The sequence below is a fragment of the Schistocerca serialis genome, chromosome 10 (assembly GCF_023864345.2).
Source record: "Schistocerca serialis cubense isolate TAMUIC-IGC-003099 chromosome 10, iqSchSeri2.2, whole genome shotgun sequence".
NCBI classification, from domain to species: domain Eukaryota; kingdom Metazoa; phylum Arthropoda; class Insecta; order Orthoptera; family Acrididae; genus Schistocerca; species Schistocerca serialis.
In genome coordinates, this window is record NC_064647.1 from 249,414,345 (window position 1) to 249,435,010 (window position 20,666).

General features: G+C 41.7%; 1 non-coding gene across 1 annotated transcript; it reads left to right on the plus strand.

The window, feature by feature from the left end:
- Positions 1-18,586: 18,586 nt before the first annotated feature.
- Positions 18,587-18,661, plus strand: Trnal-caa (transfer RNA leucine (anticodon CAA)). The gene has a single exon. It is a non-coding gene; the product is annotated as a tRNA-Leu (tRNA).
- The last annotated feature ends 2,005 nt before the right edge of the window (positions 18,662-20,666 follow it).

Genomic DNA, 20,666 nt, shown 5'->3' on the forward strand with positions numbered 1-20,666 from the left:
TGACGGCCTTCGGAGAGCCAGTCCTGACAAAACTCTACCATCTGCTGAGCAAGATGTATGAGACAGGCGAAATACCCTCAGACTTCAAGAAGAATATAATAATTCCAATCCCAAAGAAAGCAGGTGTTGACACATGTGAAAATTACCGAACTATCAGTTTAATAAGTCACAGCTGCAAAATACTAACGCGAATTTTTTATAGACGAATGGAAAAACTGGTAGAAGCCAACCTTGGGGAAGATCAGTTTGCATTCCGTAGAAATGTTGGAACACGTGAGGCAATACTTACCTTACGACTTATCTTAGAAGAAAGATTAAGGAAAGGCAAACCTACGTTTCTAGCATTTGTAGACTTAGAGAAAGCTTTTGACAAGGTTGAAAGGTTGACTGGAATACTCTTTCAAATTCTGAAGGTGGCAGGGGTAAAATACAGGGAGCGAAAGGCTATTTACAATTTGTACAGAAAGCAGATGGCAGTTATAAGAGTCAAGGGGCATGAAAGGGAAGCAGTGGTTGGGAAGGGAGTGAGACAGGGTTGGAGTCTCTCCCCAATGTTATTCAATCTGTATACTGAGCAAGCAATGAAGGAAACAAAAGAAAAATTCGGAGTAGGTATTAAAATCCATGAAGAAGAAATAAAAACTTTGAGATTCGCCGATGACCGATGACATTGTAATTCTGTCAGTGACAGTAAAAGACTTGGAAGAGCAGTTGAACGGAATGGACAGTGTCTTGAAAGTAGGATATAAGATGAACATCAACAAAAGCAAAACGAGGATAACGGAATGTAGTCGAGTTAACTCGGGTGATGCTGAGGGAATTCGATTAGGAAATGAGACACTTAAAGTAGTAAAGGAGTTTTGCTATTTGGGGAGCAAAATAACTAATGATGGCCGAAGTACAGAGGATATAAAATGTAGACTGGCAATGGCAAGGAAAGCGTTTCTGAAGAAGAGAAATTTGTTAACATCGAATATAGATTTAAGTGTCAGGAAGTTGTTTCTGAAAGTATTTGTATGGAGTGTAGCCATGTATGGAAGTGAAACATGGACGATAAATAATTTGGACAAGAAGAGAATAGAAGTTTCGAAATGTGGTGCTACAGAAGAATGCTGAAGATTAGATGGGTAGATCACATAACTAATGATGAGGTAATGAATAGGATTGGGGAGAAGAGGAGTTTGGGCACAACTTGACAAGAAGAAGGGACCGGTTGGTAAGACATGTTATGAGGCATCAGGGGATCACAAATTTAGTATTGGAGGGCAGCGTGGAGGGTAAAAATCATAGAGGGAGGCCAAGAGATGAATACACTAAGCAGATTCAGAAGGATGTAGGTTGCAGTAAGTACTGGTAGATAAAGAAGCTTGCACAGGATAGAGTAGCGTGGAGAGCTGCATCAAGCCAGTCTCGGGACTGAAGACAACAACAACAACAAACATCAACGACATAGGAAACAATCTGAGTAGACCTGTTAGCTTATTTGCACATGATCCTGTCATTTATCGTATTATAAAGTCAGCAGATGACCAAAAAGAATTACAAAATAATTTAGATAAGATATTTGTGTGATGCAAAAAGTGGCAAATGACCCTGAATAAAGAAAAGTGTGAAGTTATTCACATGAGTGCTAAAAGAAATCCGCTAAATTTCTATTACACGATAAGTCGTACAAATCTGAATGCTGTAAATTAAACTAAATACTTAGGCATTACACTTACAAATAACCTAAATTGGAACGATCACATAGATAATGTTGTGGGTAGAGTAAATCAAAGACTGCGATTAATTGGCAGAACACTTAGAAGGTGCAACAGATCTACTAAAGAGAATGCATACACCACAATTGTCCATGCTATTTGGAGTATTGTTTCGCGGTGTGGGTTCCACATCAGGTGAGACTGGCGGATGACATCGAAAAAAATCAGAAATGGGTGGTTCCTATTGTATTATTGCGAAATAGGGGAGATAGTGCCACAGACATTGAAAGGTCTCTGTTGGATTCCTTTCATGTTAAATTCTTCTAAATTTACTGTGGTGTTTCTGACTATCTGGGAGGAGAATGAGCAGTGAAACGTGTTACTTTTACACATAAACAAGAACGATCTGTCACACTACTACACTTTAAAACACATTTTGTATGTAATTCATGTCACACAGTCTCATACAGAACCTACATCCGCTTTCTTTTATATACTTTATATGATAAGATTCTATCATCCCCCTTCCCTTCTGTGTAAGAGGATGAATGAACAAATGTATTTCTAGTTGCATGCTTGATGGTAGCAGACAAGCCTGTCTGCTAGAGAACAGTAGGACCAACGATGGAACAGGTAGCTACGCTTTCTAAAAGCAGAGAGGTTTCTATTCTTAGTATGGTTCTGTCCGTCCCTTGTCATGTTGGTATAGGTAGCTGCCTCTCTGCTCACTTCCGTTTTTATCTGTGAGGCACCCTCAGGAAGGTACCACGGCAGTCTGTCCGCGTCGAGCGTCTGAAGTGGTAAGATCTCCGGCTAAGCACGTGTCTGCTAAGTCCATAGGACAATGGATTTCTTAAGTTCGGCCTAACTGGAAATTATTCACCTTTATTTCAGGTTTAGCTCTAAAATATCTAATATTATCTTAAATTGCAACGCAGTGTATTTCGAGTGTGAAGTTCAGAATATCTTCCAGTAGTTGCTTTGTCACTACTTTGTGAGTAAAGTGGCACCATGTGTTGATCAGTAACTCTAACTAAGATCATCAATCTTAAATGCGAATGTGCGTGAGATTATAACGTCTCGTCTTGAAAATATTTTTCAATATAGCAACTTTTCTTTATGTTCAACCCACGTGGGGTGTACTTTGTGAGACCAGTACCACGTGCTTATACAATTGTTTGACCCATCAGGTTTATAGTAAGACGGTAGTAACCAGTTCGAGGTTTTTCTTTCGTAAATTCCTTTTCGATCTAATTTATTTTAATTATCAAAATTATTGTGGAGTTACACTCTTTGTGTAAAGCAAGTTGACCACGTGAAGCATATGGTGTAATCATCAAAGTAGCCCTCAGCTATTCTTTTCAAGAAAATTTCACAGAGAGTTAGTATGAATTTATTATACCAGTGTGTGGTAATTACATGACAGACAGGATTGCGCTATGAACGTAACTTCTTTGGGTGAAAATTGAATCGGTTGGTTGTGGTTAATTTCCTCTTGCATATGTTTCAACGTTTTTCGTGTGTTATTTTATGAATGCAGTGTTGCATACAGTCTCCCAATCTTTGCTCCATATTTGATGTGTTGTTTAAGATTACAAACTCACATTTTCACAATCCTAAATATGGCACCAGTTTAGTTATGAAAAAAGTTTAATATGCTCAAATATAAGCTGATTTATTTCTTTTTATTTAAATTCTCTTTTATATATATATATATATATATATATATATATATATATATATATATATATATATATATATATCACCGGTTGTCGTATGACGATTAAAAGGTTATAATTAATGTTAGTCTGGTTGGGAATTTGGTAAGCTAGACTGGATACCTGGTGAAACAGTTGCTCAGTAATGCAAGGTTAACTTCCCCAGACAGCTCACAGCTTTTAACCCACTTTTATGGTCTTGAATATCAGCACCGCAAATCAGAACAAATTAAGCAACAACATTACACATGGCGACCCTGTTCTGTGATTCCGCTAGACTCTGGAATCTCTGAAACGTTAGATTGCGAGCGTTGTATAATCTTAAATTTTTTTACCTGCGTTGTTTATGAGCAGACTTTCAAAAGATTCACGGCGTTGTTGAGCGGCGTTGTGTTGTTTGTCTTGTTTTGTTTTCTATATTTGTGTGTTTTATGTGTGTGTGTGTATTTTTTTCGCTTGTAAATTGCATTGACTTCGATGAAAGACATAAGTTTGTTTTGCGTGTGAAAAAGTGCGTACTAGGTTGTGTACCTTTCGTGTGACTGTCGTGATTTTTGGGGGATACATTTATTCTGATTAGTGTGTTGCGTACCGGGTATAAATTGAACTAATGCAGACACATAACCAAGCTAAAAGTAGGCGGTCCAACAACTTAAGCAACATGACCAAGGGGATAATTTGATTTCGAATATTAACGCGTCGGACGGTTCCGAAAATGCAATGGTGAATACTTCAGAGGAAATGGAAAACAGGACGAATGGGCTCACATCAGAGCCAGAAATTAATTTACCTCCAACTAACCAAATTGATTTGGCAGAACTCATGAAAGGCCTTATTGCAACAAAATAAAGAAAATGCAGAGAAATCTGAAAAATTGATCCGAGAGCTAGGCGATCAAATGACGCACAAATCTGAAAAATCGATCCGCGAGCTAGGCGAACAAATAGACGAAAAACTAATCCAACAGACAAATAAAGTCAACAAGTCGATGCAGAGAGTGTCCGATGATATCTCACAAAGAATAAACAATCTGGCAAGTGAAATAAAAAGTGATATTATGAAAGAATTAGGCCATACATTTGAACAAATTGATGACCGTCTGCAAGCCTTAGAACAGGGCAAGCGGAGTCGCGATGTGGAATCGAAAGAGAGCGAAGAACAGCTACTTAGGAATTTCCAAGCGCTGAGAGAAGAATGCCAAAGGGAATACCAACAGGTACTCTCCAGGGTCCAGGAGGCGGAAACGCATTGTCCCGCGACCCTTAGCAACAGTAGCGGACAACAGCCAAGCGATTCACGCACTCGAACAGCAAGTAGAACAATTGAAGCAGACTGGGGCGGAGGACAACAGACAAATACATGATAAGGTTGCGTCATTAGCGGACATCGTAGGCACAATGACGGTGATGGAGAGCGATAACAATACTACACCGGTAGCAGTCACAGAGACCGAAGAAGTGCGTCCGCTTCTTAGATTTCAGAAGGGACAGTTCGAAGTGAACAGGCAGCACAAAGCTGTAACAGGCGAATTACAAGAACGCGTGGCGCATCTGGAAAGCCGCATTGGGTGTGATTCCGAACTCGCCAATAGCACTAAAAATAGCCGTACAAACAGTGCAGCGAGGGACTCCGGTCACGAGGGAGATTTTGACGACAGGGAAGAATGTGTTTTGAGGGGCAGACATGAGAAAAATAGAAACATTCAAGGGGCTCGCCGGGAGGAAATGCGGAGATTTGATTTCAAACATTTCCTTATGATGAGAAAGTTTGAGATATTTCGAAATTCGCAAAAAGGAATACATCCACGAGCATGGCTCGAGCAATTTGAGTTCTGTCTTCCCCCCGACTGGGCAAGTTCGCATAAGATAGAATATATGTGTGGATATTTGGAAGGCGAACCGGCGATTTGCATGAAGTCGGCAGCGCGTCACTGCAACTCTACTGGGGAGTTTCGACAAGCCTTTCTGTCCGCCTATTGGTCGGAAGCGGCACAAGATAGGGTCAAGCATGGCATAATTATGCTGCCAAATTTGAACCAGTCTGGTGTCAGTAGCCCAGAACGCCTATTCGACCACATGCTGCAGGCTAATCAGTTTCTATACAACCCATACGGGCCTGCAGAACTAATTAGGATATGCATCACCAAATTGCCGATGCACTTGCGCCACGTCATTCTTGCGGGACGATGCAAAAAGGACGTGGAAACGTTTAAGACACTTCTGCAAGAGTTGGAATACAATACAGGAGAATGCCCGCCTAATCAGGCACAAAGTTATTACAGGGCACAGCAGTGGGACCGCAGTCGTGGCCGTAGTACTAATCAACGGCGTGACTGGTCGTCGCGACGCGAACGGAACAATAATCGGGACCGGCCGTATAGAAACTGGGGTAACACTCGCGAGCACAGGTGGAACAACGGAAATGATCGAGGACGTGGACAGAATCGTGAACGCTACAGGTACGGCAACCAGAATCGATACTACGATGAACACGGTGGGAATAGGACTGTAGGCGGAGCACCTCATGATGTTGAAATTCGGCCGGCTAACCCTAGACATAATCCAGCAAATGGAAATGAACAAAACCGGCAATGACCAACGATCAGCGCAGAGGGCGCCCAATCGGAACAAATGAGCGACATGGCAAATGAGTAGAACGGACAGTGAGGAGTAGACAGGACGGTGAGGAGAAAGAATTGATTAAATTTGTGACGTATGCATTTTGAATAATATGTTGGTAAAAATAATGATAAAGATGTTTCTAGGTGATTGATTGAAGTGATGTTTTTAGTTTTTTTTTATTTCTTTGTGCAATTAGGATTTAGGTTGATTCAAATGTGAAGATAAAAGGTTTTGTGAACGAGTGAAATGCTTTTTATGGTTTTTTGGTGTAAATTGAAAAGAGTCGCTCCTGAGAGAAGCAAAATCTGTGTTGAATTAATGCAAAACTCAGGGGAATATGCGATCTGTGGGTATTATGGGTCTGGCAAACCCAGGTCCCCAGCTGTTAGTAGCCGTGTTTCCGATTTTCTGCTTTCAGTGCTACTATCTATCTATTACAATTCTATATCTGTCAGTATAAATGAGGATCTCTTACTATAGTATGCATGCTGTATGAATATTTTAAGATAGGAAAACTCTGAGAAAGGAATGAGTAAGTTTCGAATTTTGAAAACAGGATGCATTAATACGATTGTTTAACCAATGGCTTCCCAATATGCGATGATATGTTAATTTTGATGATATATCTTTTTTGTTCTTTATAGCTGAGTATGTAAATTGCTATCTGTGGATTTCGTCAGTATATTGATTCCCTTCAAGGTGGTTTGTGTAATTTACGTGGCCCTGAAATAGTATTATGGCAGTCAAATGACGAGCAGTTTTCCAGCAAATGGAGAATGGAACGGAAATATGGATCCTTGTTGTAGACTTGACTGATGTTGAGCCAGAGCCTGAAAAATTATTCAGCTTTAATACTTGTCCTATAAAAGTGACGTTTATGTGTTTTTCTGATGCTGTGAGCATTACAGTTTACTGTTTTCGCTGGTGCAGCCTATATGATTTGTATTGAAGAAATTTCCCTCTTGACGGTAGAAGAAGATTAAATAATTTTGACTAAGAGGCCGAACGAAAGCTTTGTTCAATGTAATAAGGATGAAGCAAAACATTTGTCATTTAAACTACAGGAGGATTCGGATCTTTTGTGTCAGTTGTAAGTTCAATAGGATGTTAAGATGAAACTGATTTACAGAATAGAGGTGACCCAATTTTGACATTCATGAGAAATGAATCCAGAATGACCACCAAAGGCAAAATAACTGATTTGGAAGCGAAAGGTAACTTAAAGAAGGAACAAAATGGGTAAGAAAATGTAGTATAACCTGTATAATGAAAATATTTTTACCCTTCTCAAAGTCATCTGTGTGATTAATTCTTGTGATAACGTAATTTTAGATGAAATTGTCTTACTGTTTTATGTATAAACATATGAGTATGATTAATGTATAATTGCGAGTCTCTTATCAGGTGTGTGAACTGGTATAAATGTTTTGACATTCAAATAACCATTGTTCTTTCTACTATGTATGTTTAAGGAACGTTTCTCCATATTTATCATGTGACAAGACGTATGCCGCGAGCGTCAAGAAGAGGACGAATTAGAACAATGTTGTAGTGGTATAAACACTGTGCTGAAGTAGCATTGAAGTAACTTGTTGGATTAACTAGTAGTGGATTGAAGCAGAATTTTGAGTAATACATGTTTATGGGTAGTTAGTTTGTAGTATAGACAACAGGTGTGCATGTGTGTATGTAAATAACATGTGAACCCTATGCTGTCCTGACCTATACTTGCACAATCCTATTCATTTTAGTGAATTAATAAGTAGCATTTGATTTATTAAAACGCAAGTGAACCACATTAGTGATGTGGATTTAGATATTATATTGTCGGTTCATTTAATTTTTATTTTTCTACTGTCATTTCACTTTTATTTTTTATATTGTCAAGTCATTTAACTTTTATTTTTGTGTTGTCGATTCATCTAACTTTTTTATTAAAAAAATTTAAGTCTCACTTTTGTTCTTAAAAAATTGTGAAAGACAGTACTAAGTGGTATTATGTATGACATTTTGTAATCACATAACTATGATGGACAATTTCTGTGAATACAGTTGAGAATGTGAAAGCGAACCGGCTAAACTCTTACGAGACAGCGGGAGCAGCGAGGAGGAGGACTAGTTGTAAACAGGCAGGTTTCCCAGCAGGACACACTGTCAACCGGGCCACTTCGGGAGCGCGGTCGACAACAAAAGAAGGACTGCGGGGCAAACACATTTCCAAGCACACGGAGCGAATGGGCGGCCGCACCAGTGCGACCCTTCGTGGAGGCGATGACCTGAGATGGGCGAGCGGTCCACCGCGCGGAAATCCATTTGCTGGCAACGCGCCCCACGCACGCGACCGTGACGAGACGGGCGCGGTGAAACGACAGACGACAGTGGATAAAGGGGCGTGGAGCCTTTTGACAGGTACTATCCAGAGAAATTTGCAGACGTCAATGACGACTATCAACATTTCTTGGCGGAAGCCCATTGTCAAGCGACAGTAAATCATGATTCGGTGTTCTCTGGTTGCTAAGGGTGGCATAAGGAAGAGCCAATAAGTGTCATCCTTGCCCAGGAATATCAAACCGGTGAGCCAATTGAGGATAACTCAAGAATTTAACAACAGAAGGGGCGTGGAGCCTTTTGACACATACTGTCCAGAGAAATTGGCAGACTTCAACGACGCCTATCAACATTTCCTGACAGATGCCCACTGTCAAGCGACAGTAAATCATGGTTCGATGTTCTCTGGTAGCTAAGGGTGGCACAAAGAAGAGCCATTAAGTGTCATCCTTGCCCAGGAATATCAACCTGGCATGTCAAACGAGGATACTGCACGAATTTGACAACACAAACATGGAACCAAATCGAGATGTACGTGACACAGGCCACCAAGAGAAACTTCATGAGAGGACAGAGACGGCGGGATTTCATGCAACAGATGGACAAAAATTCCTACTGACAAGTGCAGCGACGAACCCTCCCCCCCCCCCCCCCCCCTTCCCTTATATTGTGCCTCGGAACAGTGGAACTACTGAGTGTGTCAATGAACAGTGATTATACGGTTCTTAGTCCAATGCATATACGTGTGTTTCTGTCAGAGAAACTCTGACTCGTGTGTTTTGCAGGGGTTCGATTTATTGGTGTTTATGAGACTGACTCTTGTATTTTGCAGGTGTTCTATTTATTGTTTCTTTTCAGACTTTGACTCTTGTATTTTGCAGGTGTTTTATTTATTGGTGTTTCTTTTAGACGTTGACTATTGTATTTTCAGAGCTGTTTTATTGATCAATGTTTGTTCTTGTGTGATGTATTAGATTTGTGATATTTTGTTTCGTAAATTCATTCCTGTGGCATTGCTTCGTTTATCAGTCAGATAGCTATTCATTCTCATTGGACTGTGATCGATTAGCCTTTGCATGGGGCATATTTATAGTGAGGAACCCCTTAAGGGTAACAATCACATAATTAATTGTAGTTTCAGTATAATGACACAGTGATCATTGTTTGCTAACTAACTGAAATATAGTAGAGTGATTAAATTAGTGCCACAAAGTTATTTTAATCCTACAAATTATTAGTTTTGTAACATATAGAATTTTTTTGCGATAACCACTTTGTAAAACATGTTTTTTCTCTTATCTTTTTTTTGCCCTTGCGGATTGTGCATTGTAATTTCTGCTTTATAATACTGATGTTAATTTCATGTTTTTTTTTAATTGCTGTGGCACCTTTGCTATTTTCATAAATTTTACTTGTTAATAAACAGTCATAAATTTTCCTGTGATCAGTTGGCTCTTGCATTGAGCAAATACTGGTGAACTCCATAAGGGTAACAACCAGAAATTATCATACTAATGACACAGGAACCATTGCTTTTACTTGCTGACCGATTTAGGGCTACACTATCCTTTAAATAAGTGTCACAGTTTGTTTTTTTTCTCTTTGAAATTGGTAGATTCTAAAGATGTGTTGAAACTATTGTGTTTTAGCAAGTAGCTGGTGACCTTTTGCCTTTTCTTTACATTTTTGGTTTAAGTTGGGTGTGAGAAGCCTGTTTGGGAATGTCCTAGCATGGCCAGAAAATTACCTGCACAGTCTTTTCCCGGACCATTGGGGTTATGAAAGGTCTCTGTTGGATTCCTTTCATGTTAATTTCTTAAATCTGTTGTCATTTATGGCATAAAATCCTCTTCCAAATTTACTGTGGTGTTTCTGACTATCTGGGAGGAGACTGAGCAGTGAAACGTGTTACTTTTACACATAAACAAGAACGATCTGTCACACTACTACACTTTAAAACACATTTTATATGTAATTCATGTCACACAGTCTCATACAGAACCTACATCCGCTTTCTTTTATATACTTTATATGATAAGATTCTATCATCCCCCTTCCCTTCTGTGTGAGAGGATGAATGAACAAATGTATTTCTAGTTGCATGCTTGATGGTAGCAGACAAGCCTGTCTGCTAGAGAACAGTAGGACCAACGATGGAACAGGTAGCTACGCTTTCTAAAAGCAGAGAGGTTTCTATTCTTAGTATGGTCCTGTCCGTCCCTTGTCATGTTGGTATAGGAAGCTGCCTCTCTGCTCACTTCCGTTTTTATCTGTGAGACACCCTCAGGAGGGGACCACGGCAGTCTGTCCGCGTCGAGCGTCTGAAGTGGTAAGATCTCCGGCTAAGCGCGTGTCTGCTAAGTCCGCAGGACAATGGATTTCTTAAGTTCGGCCTAACTGAAAATTTAATCACCTTTATTTCAGGTTTAGCTCTAAAATATCTAATATTATCTTAAATTGCAACGCAGTGTATTTCGAGTGTGAAGTTCAGAATATCTTCCAGTAGTTGCTTTGTCACTACTTTGTGAGTAAAGTGGAACCACATGTTGATCAGTAACTCTAACTAAGATCATCAATCTTAAATGCGAACGTGTGTGAGATTATAACGTCTCGTCTTGACAATATTTTTCAATATAGCAACTTTTCTTTATGTTCAACCCACATGGGGTGTACTTTGTGAGACCAGTACCACGTGCTTATACAATTGTTTGACCCATCAGGTTTATAGTAAGACGGTAGTAACCAGTTCGAGGTTTTTCTTTTGTAAATTCCTTTTCGATTTAATTTATTTTAATTATCAAAATTATTGTGGAGTTACACTCTTTGTGTAAAGCATGTTGACCACGTGAAGCATGTGGTGTAATCATCAAAGTAGTCCTCAGCTATTCTTTTCGGGAAGATTTCACAGAGAGTTAGTATGAATTTATTATACCAGTGTGTGGTAATTACATGACGGACAGGATTGCGCTATGAACGTAACTTCTTTGGGTGAAAATTGAATCGGTTGGTTGTGGTTAATTTCCTCTTGCATATGTTTCAACGTTCTTCGTGTGTTATTTTATGAATGCAGTGTTGTTTGCAGTCTCCCAATCTTTGCTCCATATTTGATGTGTTCTGTAATATTACAATCTCACATTTTCACAATCCTAAATATGGCACCAGTTTAGTTATGAAACAAGTTTAATATGCTCAAATTTCAATGATCAATGTTAAAATAAATTTCCAAATATAAACTGATTTATTTATTTTTATTTAAATTCTCTTTTATATATATATATATATATATATATATATATATATATATATATATCACCGGTTGTCGTATGACGATTAAAAGGTTATAATTAATGTTAGTCTGGTTGGGAATTTGGTAAGCTAGACTGGATACCTGGTGAAACAGTTGCTCAGTAATGCAAGGTTAACTTCCCCAGACAGCTCACAGCTTTTTACCCACTTTTATGGTCTTGAATATCAGCACCGCAAATCAGAACAAATTAAGCAACAACATTACAACATTCTTGAATTGGAGTGGCTATGATTAAAACATTATCGTTTCAGCGGGATCGTCTCATGAAATTTCAATCACCAGTTTTCTCCTCCGACTGCGAAAACATTCTGTTGGCACCTACCTACATAGGGAGAAATGATCATCACGATAAAATAAGAGATGTCAGGGTTTGCACAGAAAAATTTAATTACTCGTTTTTCCCGCGCGCCGTTCGAGAGAGGAACGGTAGAGGGACATCTTGAAGGTGGTTCATTGAACCCTCTGCCAGGCACTTTATTGTGAATAGCAGAATAATCACGTAGACGTAGAAATCCACCCCACGAAGTTACTTTTCTTACTTGTCACATTAAATTGTTTTTAATTAGTACAGACAGAATGCAAGTGTGGAGTTGTTATTAACGAGTGAAGACACTGACTCAACGGATACAGTAGATTCTTATCAAGAAGCAGCCGAGTTTTGTAATTTGCATCTGGACAAACAGTTACTTAGGGTGGTCAAGATAAATGGGGCACTCTGTATAATGTGGCAATCTGATGGAAGTGTTCAGCTTGGGCGATTGCCTGGAAAACTTTGTCTGCCATAGGGAGTCGTAAGAACAGTGAAGTATGGAGGACGTTCTCTTTTTATTACTGGGGGTGTTGTAACCTTACTGCGCTTAAAACTGCGCTGATAGTGGAAGGTTATGAGCAGATTTAACGCCACTGAGTGCTGCATGCGGGAGAGGAAAGGCTCGGAGACGATCAATGCATCAGCATGACAATCCAGCCACTCATAAAGCACCATTTATGAGACAATAGTCTGTGGATGATACATTTCTGAAATGGGCTGTCGTGTCCAGAGCCGAGACCTGAACCCAATGGAACACGTTTGGTTACACTTGGAGCGACGACTTCACATCAGACCGTAGCGTCGAACATCTCTACCTTATCTGGTTTCAGCTCCTCGGAGAGAATGGGGGATGCTCTGTGGACTCTGTGGAGGGCAGAGTTCAAGCTGTCATAAAGGCGAAGGGTGGACAAACACCCCATATTAACGGCCACTAACAGGAGTGAGGAGAGCTTTGATCAGACAGCTCATATAGAGCTATGTAACAGCATCATTCTGCAGCGTAGTTTAGCTCCATCATTGGGATTCCTGCTCTTGACTTGTCTGTGCTCCCCGTCCCCCCTCCCCACAGTCAGCAGGAGACTATTTTGGAAAGGAGATACCCCCGTTTGCCTACCTTTGGCTTGACGGTCCAAAGCTGCTTCGGCAGGAGCGCTGGAGGCAGGTGGCTCTTAATGAGTCGCGGTGATGTCATCCTCTGGGCCAGCTCTATGGTGTCCGCGATGCCGGCCTTGCCTTCCTCCGGCACCAGGGCTGAATACCTGAGGATGGGGCGAACAACGGGAAACCTCAGAGTGTGGAACTTTTCTCTCCTCTCGCTGCATCAAAGCCGAGTCCGGCCTACTCACTCGAGGAACGGGGACCTCTCCGGGAGGCAGACCTGCCTGGCTGTTCTGAAGTCCAGGTCGCTCATCAGCAGCCACACCATCTCCTGCGTCCAAGTCGTCCCTGTCGGATCAGCAAAGACTGAGTAAAGAGAATGCAAACGGAAGGAATTTCGAAACTTGTCTACAGCTGCAGCTATATAAATACTCCATAAGCCACGGTAAAGCACAGCATACTAGTACTTTCAAATGTATTTCCCATTTTATCTACATATTTAGCAGGAGGAAACTGATGTTTATATGCCTCTATAGGGATCCTAATCCCTCTTATATAAAGTGACTGAAAAGGCACACGTAAAAAGAAAACCAGGATATACAGGGTGGTCAGGAAGAGACTGAAGACGAATAAATGAATGTATATTATATAATCAAATACTAATATCGTAAGATCCATAGCCCATTTCACAGTCAAATTATTTTTCCATAAAAGCTTATCCATAATAATTTAAACCCTTATCAGTTCAATAGCACATGCATGAAATTAAATGTGTTAGTGGAGAAATAATGTAAGATGTGACCAGCAGCAGATATAGGCCCAGATCATAATTTAGTAATGATGAAGAGTAGACTGAAGTTGAAGAGAATTAGACTGAATAACCATTAAGGAAGAAAGTGGGATGTTGAAGTACTGAGGAATTTTGAGACGCGTGTGAAGTGTGCTGAGGATGTGGATACTCCGATAAGATGTAAAAGTGGACAGTTACGGTGATGAGGAATGGATGGCTCTAAAACAGTCAATCGCAGATGTCCAAGAGTCAGACATAGGTACAAGGAACGTAGCTCCGAAGAATCCTTGGGTAATAGATGAAAGGAGGGAGTACAAAAATGTTCAGGAAAAGACAGGAGAGCCGCAATATTAATCACTTAGGAAAGAAATGAACAGGCAGTGCAAGGGAAGCCAAGACGATATGGCTACAGGAAAAATCTGAAGAACTTGGAAAATAAATAATTGTCGAAACAACTCACTAAGCATATAAAAAATCAAGCCACCCTTCGGTGCAATGAAAAGCAAGATGGTAATATTAAGACTGCATTGGGATGTCCACTCTTAAAGTCAGAGGAAAGAGCCAGTGGGGGAATAAATACGTTGAAGGCCTCTTTGAGGGGGAGGAATTGTCTAATGACATGAGAGAAGAAGAAGTTGGAGGCGATAAGGAAGGCTTGGGGGACTCGGTTTCAGATTTTAAAAGACTTGAGATAAAAAAAAAAAAACATTCCAACGAAATTTCTAAAATCACTGTGGGAAATGAGAACCAAATGACTGTAAAGTTGATGTGTAGAATCTATGAGAGTGGCGACATCAAACTTTCGGAAAAACATCGCCCTCTCAGTTCCGAAGATAACAACGGCAGATAGGTGCGAAAATTGTCACACAGTCGCCTTAACATTACATGCATCCAGGTTGATGACAGAGTAAAGTACAGAAGAATGGGGGAAACATTGAGAAATTGATCGATGACCATCAGTTTGGCCTTAGGAAAGGTAAAGTGTATTGATACTTACGCAGGCGATCAGCACGCTCTGACCCATGCGCACTATGATACATGGTAAAAGAAGTTAGCGTTAAGACACAGTTCGATACTGAATGCTGCGTCTTTTTGTGTTTTACCTTTTTTGTGGTCGCGAGGAGGCAAACGCAAGAGCGACGGAATTCCCGGCACAGGTGCTGCAGGCTGAGAAGTTGCCCACCATTGTCACACTACGACTGTTGTTCAAATACGAATTCATGCGTTTTTTATTCAACGAGAAAATGTTATGTATGTCTTATTAAAGTGAGTGACATGGATACAGAAGTTACCTGTATCAATATTCACATGTAATAGCACACGAATAGTATGTAGTAAAGTGATGTGGGAGAAATTGTATTCAGAAATTACAGAAATGTGTTGGGAATTATTCACAAGATTGTGTGTAATGAAAGTACTGAATTATTCTACTGAAGCATTTTTACCTTAAATGGAATCTTGAATCACACTTCGACTGAAGTTATGCCTCTGAAAAGGATAGCTACGCGAACTAAAAGTTTATAAGCAACATTATGCTGTTTGTGAAGAAATACGATACAGAATCTTCAAACGACATAGTGAAAAATGTTAGTTGCAAATATTCTCCTCGTTCGGATTAAATTTGTTTGAAAATGTTCAGAAGTAACGTATTAACTAGAGAGTTTAGAATAGCAGTTGCTACCTTTATCGATTTTAACATTCGGTGTAGAGCCTATGGATTGCCGAGCAACCGATAAAACTGTAGTTATATCACATAAAATTCGCGTGAAACACTAAAAGAATATTTGTCCTCGGAGTCTTTTGCGAAGGCATACATGAATAAAACGTTCTCGGTTTTCCAGCCGTTGTGCCCAAAGGCTGAAGGCTATAACACATTGAAGAGATAGCTGATACAGAGCAATCTTGAAAGGTGTTTGGACCTCATGGATACAAGTTTGTGGAAGTATCCGCTCCATGTAAGTGCAATGAATCTCCAACAAGTAGTTATACGTATAGGACGATTGTAATCAAAACAATGCGGACGGTTGACACACACGGTCTGAGATATACTGTGTTATTCGCAACCACCGCGAAAGGTGGCGGAGACGCATTTATGACTTTGCACTTCATAATGGAAACAAGACTGAAGAAATATCAAGGTATGCTCATAGGATTTGTCGATCTAGAAAAAGCGTTCGACACTGTGAAATGGCGCAACATGTTCGAAATTTAGAAAAAAATGGAAGCAAGCTACAAGGAAAGACGGCTGACGTACAGTATGTACAAGAACCAAGAGGGAACGATATGAATGGAAAACCAATAACTAAGTGCTCGGATTAAAAGTGGTGTAAGACAGGTATGCAGTCTTTGGGTCCTACTGTATACATCGAAGAAGCGATGGTGGAAATGAATGAGCAATGGTAGAATGAAAGAATGGGATTAAAATTCAGGCCGAAAGGCTATAAACGATAAGATTCGTTGATGATATTTCTATGCTCAGTGAAAGTGAAGAAGAATAACAGCAACCATTAAAAGAATGAACCTTCTAATGGGTACAGACTGTGGACTGAGAGGAAACCAGAAAAATACAAATGTAATGAGAAGTAGCAGGAATGATAACAGCGAGGAACTTAATATCAAAATTTGTGACACGGAGTAGACATAGTGAAGCAGTTCTGCTACCTTGGAGGCAAAATAAGCAATGACGGAAAGAATAAGGAATGTGGTACCGATAGCTACGATGCCACAACGTAGGTGCGCCCTCGCAGGTTGGCACTGGGAGAGCAGACGAACAAGGCCGACGACAGCGCCCTCTAGCCAACACTGTGGAGCTCAGCGAGCGCCGCTCCACATTCAGCCCATTTCGGTCTCGAGCAAACGACCAACCAACATTGTTCCATAGTGGGCGAGCCACTACAGATTTCGCCTGTGTAACTTCAGTTGGCTTTGATACATCCGGCTTCGCACCTACGTGCTCCTCAGTACAAAGTTATGTATTCACGTTTAGTATTGCGTTGAGATACAGTAAAACTACTTTTACTTTAACTGCAGTACCGAGAGTTCTACCTCACCTGCTCCTCCTAGCTTCCTACATTCGGCCTACCCTCTAAATTACGGCTGCAGACCCACGCACGACCTTCCAGGTGGAATACAATAAGGAGGACATAAACAGCACACTTACACTGCAAAAATGGCATTCCTGGCCAAGAGAAGTCTTCTGGTGTCAGACACAGATCTTTATTCGAGGAAGAAAATTCTGAAAATGTACGTTTGGGTGCTCCAAATGCTTCATACGGTACTGAATGAAGGACAGTGGGAAAAGTGGAAGAGAACGTAATTGAAGCGTCTGAGATGTGGTTATGCAGAAAAATGTTGAAAATCAGGTGGACTGATAAGATAAAGAATTTGGAGGTTCTCTGCAAAATCGTCAGAGAAAAAAATTTCTGCAAACACTGACAATAAGAAGGGGGAGGACGGTAGGGCATGTGTTGCAGCATCGAGGAATGACCTCCACAGTTTCTAGAGCGAAAAGCACTTAGAAAAGTGTTGACAAAAAAAAAGCGAGGCACACCTATAATTACGGGCACCAAAGCGATGTTCTAGGAAACGAAAATGACTATGGCTTTGTTCCATTTGTAAGATACGCCCCGTTTCTCTAGCTACCTACAATGGCTCGCTCAGTATGTACTGGAACAACACCCCTACCGCTTCAGCTTAACGTCATTATCAGGCCAGCGTCAGACTCTCATGACACAGAAAGACACACACACACACACACACACATTGAGACAAAGAGAGAGAGAGATGCAGAGACATGTGCAGGGAGACAGACACAGATAAAAACAGATTGACATGGCACCTGACTTGGGAAAGCTGACCACCCAGACGTCGTCCGGCCTCACGGGGAAGTCGAGGATGCGGCCGGCGTCTGCGAGGAACCCCCTGGGCATGGTCAGGTCGGCAGGCTGCGTCACCACGTAGCCGTCCTTCCGGCTGTGCTCCAGGGCGGCGCAGAACTTCTGCGCCAGTGGGTGCCGCAGCGGTTCCCCCGTCACCTCCATGGCTGTTGGACTGCCGGAACTCCTGTGGAACGTACGATTTGCTCCTATAAGCAACTGTCATTACATTGCCGGGAAAAAAACAGTACAGCTGAAAAGACGACGTCTATTTTGATTCATTACGGCATATGCCATCTGGGGGAGAATGGATGTTTTGATAATGATTTCAGAGTTATCCGCCAACAGGTAGCATAGTGGCATAGCTACCAGAGCACCACCTGTGTCTACCCATCAACAGAAAATGCTCAAAGCCAGAGGCCTCAGTGTGATGCAAACGTTGAAGCAAGCAGGAGCTGTACCACGGAGATGTGTTCGTGCAGCCTCGGTCGTGCAGCAATGGTACACCTGTAGACGAGTTTCTTGTCGCCCGCGGAGCACAGAAGTCCTCCAGAATCGTCGTATTGTAAGGACAGCAGTGGCAGATCGTACAGCTACCACAGTAAGGATAAAAGGGCTTGTGAGTCCAGACTTGTCAACACAAACAGTTGTAAAGATGAGATTTTCACTCTGCAGCGGAGTGTGCGCTGATATGAAACTTCCTGGCAGATTAAAACTGTGTGCCGGACTGAGACTCGAACTCGGGATCTTTGCCTTTTGCGGGCAAGTGCTCTACCAACTGAGCTACCCAAACACGGCTTGCGCCCCGTCCTCACAGCTTTACTTCTGCCAGTATCTCATGCTTGGGTAGCTCAGCTGGTAGAGCACTTGCCCGCAAAAGGCAAAGGTCCCGAGTTCGAGTCTCGGTCCGGCATACAGTTTTAATCTCCCAGGAAGTTTCATATCAGCGCACACTCCGCTGCAGAGTGAAAATCTCATTCTGGAAACATCCCCCAGGCTGTGGCTAAGCCATGTCTCCGCAATATCCTTTCTTTCAGGAGCGCTAGTTCTGCAAGATTCGCAGGAGAGCTTCTGTGAAGTTTGGAAGGTAGGAGACGAGGTACTGGCAGAAGTAAAGCTGTGAGGACGGGGCGTTAGTCGTGCTTGGGTAGCTCAGCTGGTAGAGCACTTGCCCGCAAAAGGCAAAGGTCCCGAGTTCGAGTCTCGGTCCGGCACACAGTTTTAATCTGCCAGGAAGTTTCAGTTGTAAAGATGTTTTCGGGTACGCACGCCTCTGGCCCATCTTCCACTCATTCCACAGCATCGACGTGCGGTGTGTCGACTGCTGCGGCCAGACGATCACTTGGAAGATGAAACGGCGCGCCATCATCTCCAGCAATGGAAGCAGATTCTGTCTGCACACAAGTGCTGGTCGTTTGCGCTTATGACGTACACCTAGTGAGTGCTGCCTCACAGAGCGCATTCGCCCAAATCGCACTGGCCCTGCCTCAGGCTTTATGGACTGAGGAGCGATAGGCTACAACTCTCGTTCACCTTTGGCGTTTCTGGAAGGGACGCTAACCAGCGATCGGTAGATGTAGAATGTTACTAAGCCGGTTCTTTTGTCGTTTTCGCAACAGGAAAATGATTTGTTGTTCCAACACGATAATACTCACCCACGCAGTACCCGTGAAAACTCTGCAAGACGTGCACCAACTTTCGTGGCCAGCACGATATCTGTACTTGTCTCCAGTCGAGCACGTGTGCCATATGATGGGACGAGGTGTCATTCGTGTGACATGTCAACCAACGACTGTTACAGAACTACGTGAACAGGTCGACCGAGCGTGGAGTAACGTACCCTACGACCGTATTGGCCACGTGTACGATCGACTGAATGCCAGAATGAGAGCCTGAAAAGTCGGCTGTGGAAGCTACATCACGTACTGATACGCGTAATTTAGCACGGAACGATAGCTCGTACCTCGGAACCACTTCAGCTATTGATCTGTTAATGTCAGCATTTTACGTACCCATAAATATCGAGTGAATTGGGAACATCTAAATGTAGTACTAATTTGTAACCCGGCATTGTGTTGGTGGACATATTAATATGGGTTGTATCCAGCCTTCTCCTTTATGACCTTTCAAAGTGGAGCCTGAATGTCTGAGGAGGAGCGGTAGCAAGTTCTTCCTCAAGAACAGAAGCCAGAGACGGCAGTGGTGCTGTAGGCTGGCGCCACGACCAGGGTCGACTTTCTGACTCGTCGCAAAGAGGTTGAATCGTGTCCAGGTCGTAGCTCTGGGCAGGCCGATTCACTGCACATATCCGTTGGTTTGCAGGTGACAAGCTGTCAGAGCAGGGCACCATACACACGGTCCTGCAGAGTCATATAATTATAAAATCAAGGTAAGAACAAAAACAAACGAAAAGTGCCTTTATGCCTCATTTTTTAAATCACTGACAAGATATGTTCACTTTTGCAGTTGTTGAATAAACAAACCCCCTCTGATGATGGTACAGAGGTGCTGAGACATGTTTGAGTAACAAGAAAAAACAGTGTTTTGCATAAAAGGCGGAACCTATATCCAACAATTTTAACTGCAAACGCGGAAGAGATACAAGAGTTAAAAATCCTAAAGATGAATAAAATCAGTCTCTCTTGGCCGTCCCATTCCGCTATTTCTGCTTCTCTACAGGTAACCACAATACGCCCACTCTGCTATACGAACAGCCAGACAGAGAGGGAGCTACATCGACAGTCGAACAGACAGACGGTAGGAGTGAGAATTTCACGCACGTATGTAGCTAAAAACGTGTCTCTCTTGCTTCGGGAAAACGTACGCAAAGAATGTCGAATTCTTACGTTCTCAATACAGTATGAACTTATCACTAATGGGGGCATCATGGAAAGAAAGTGTTCGACTGTTCTGAGTAAT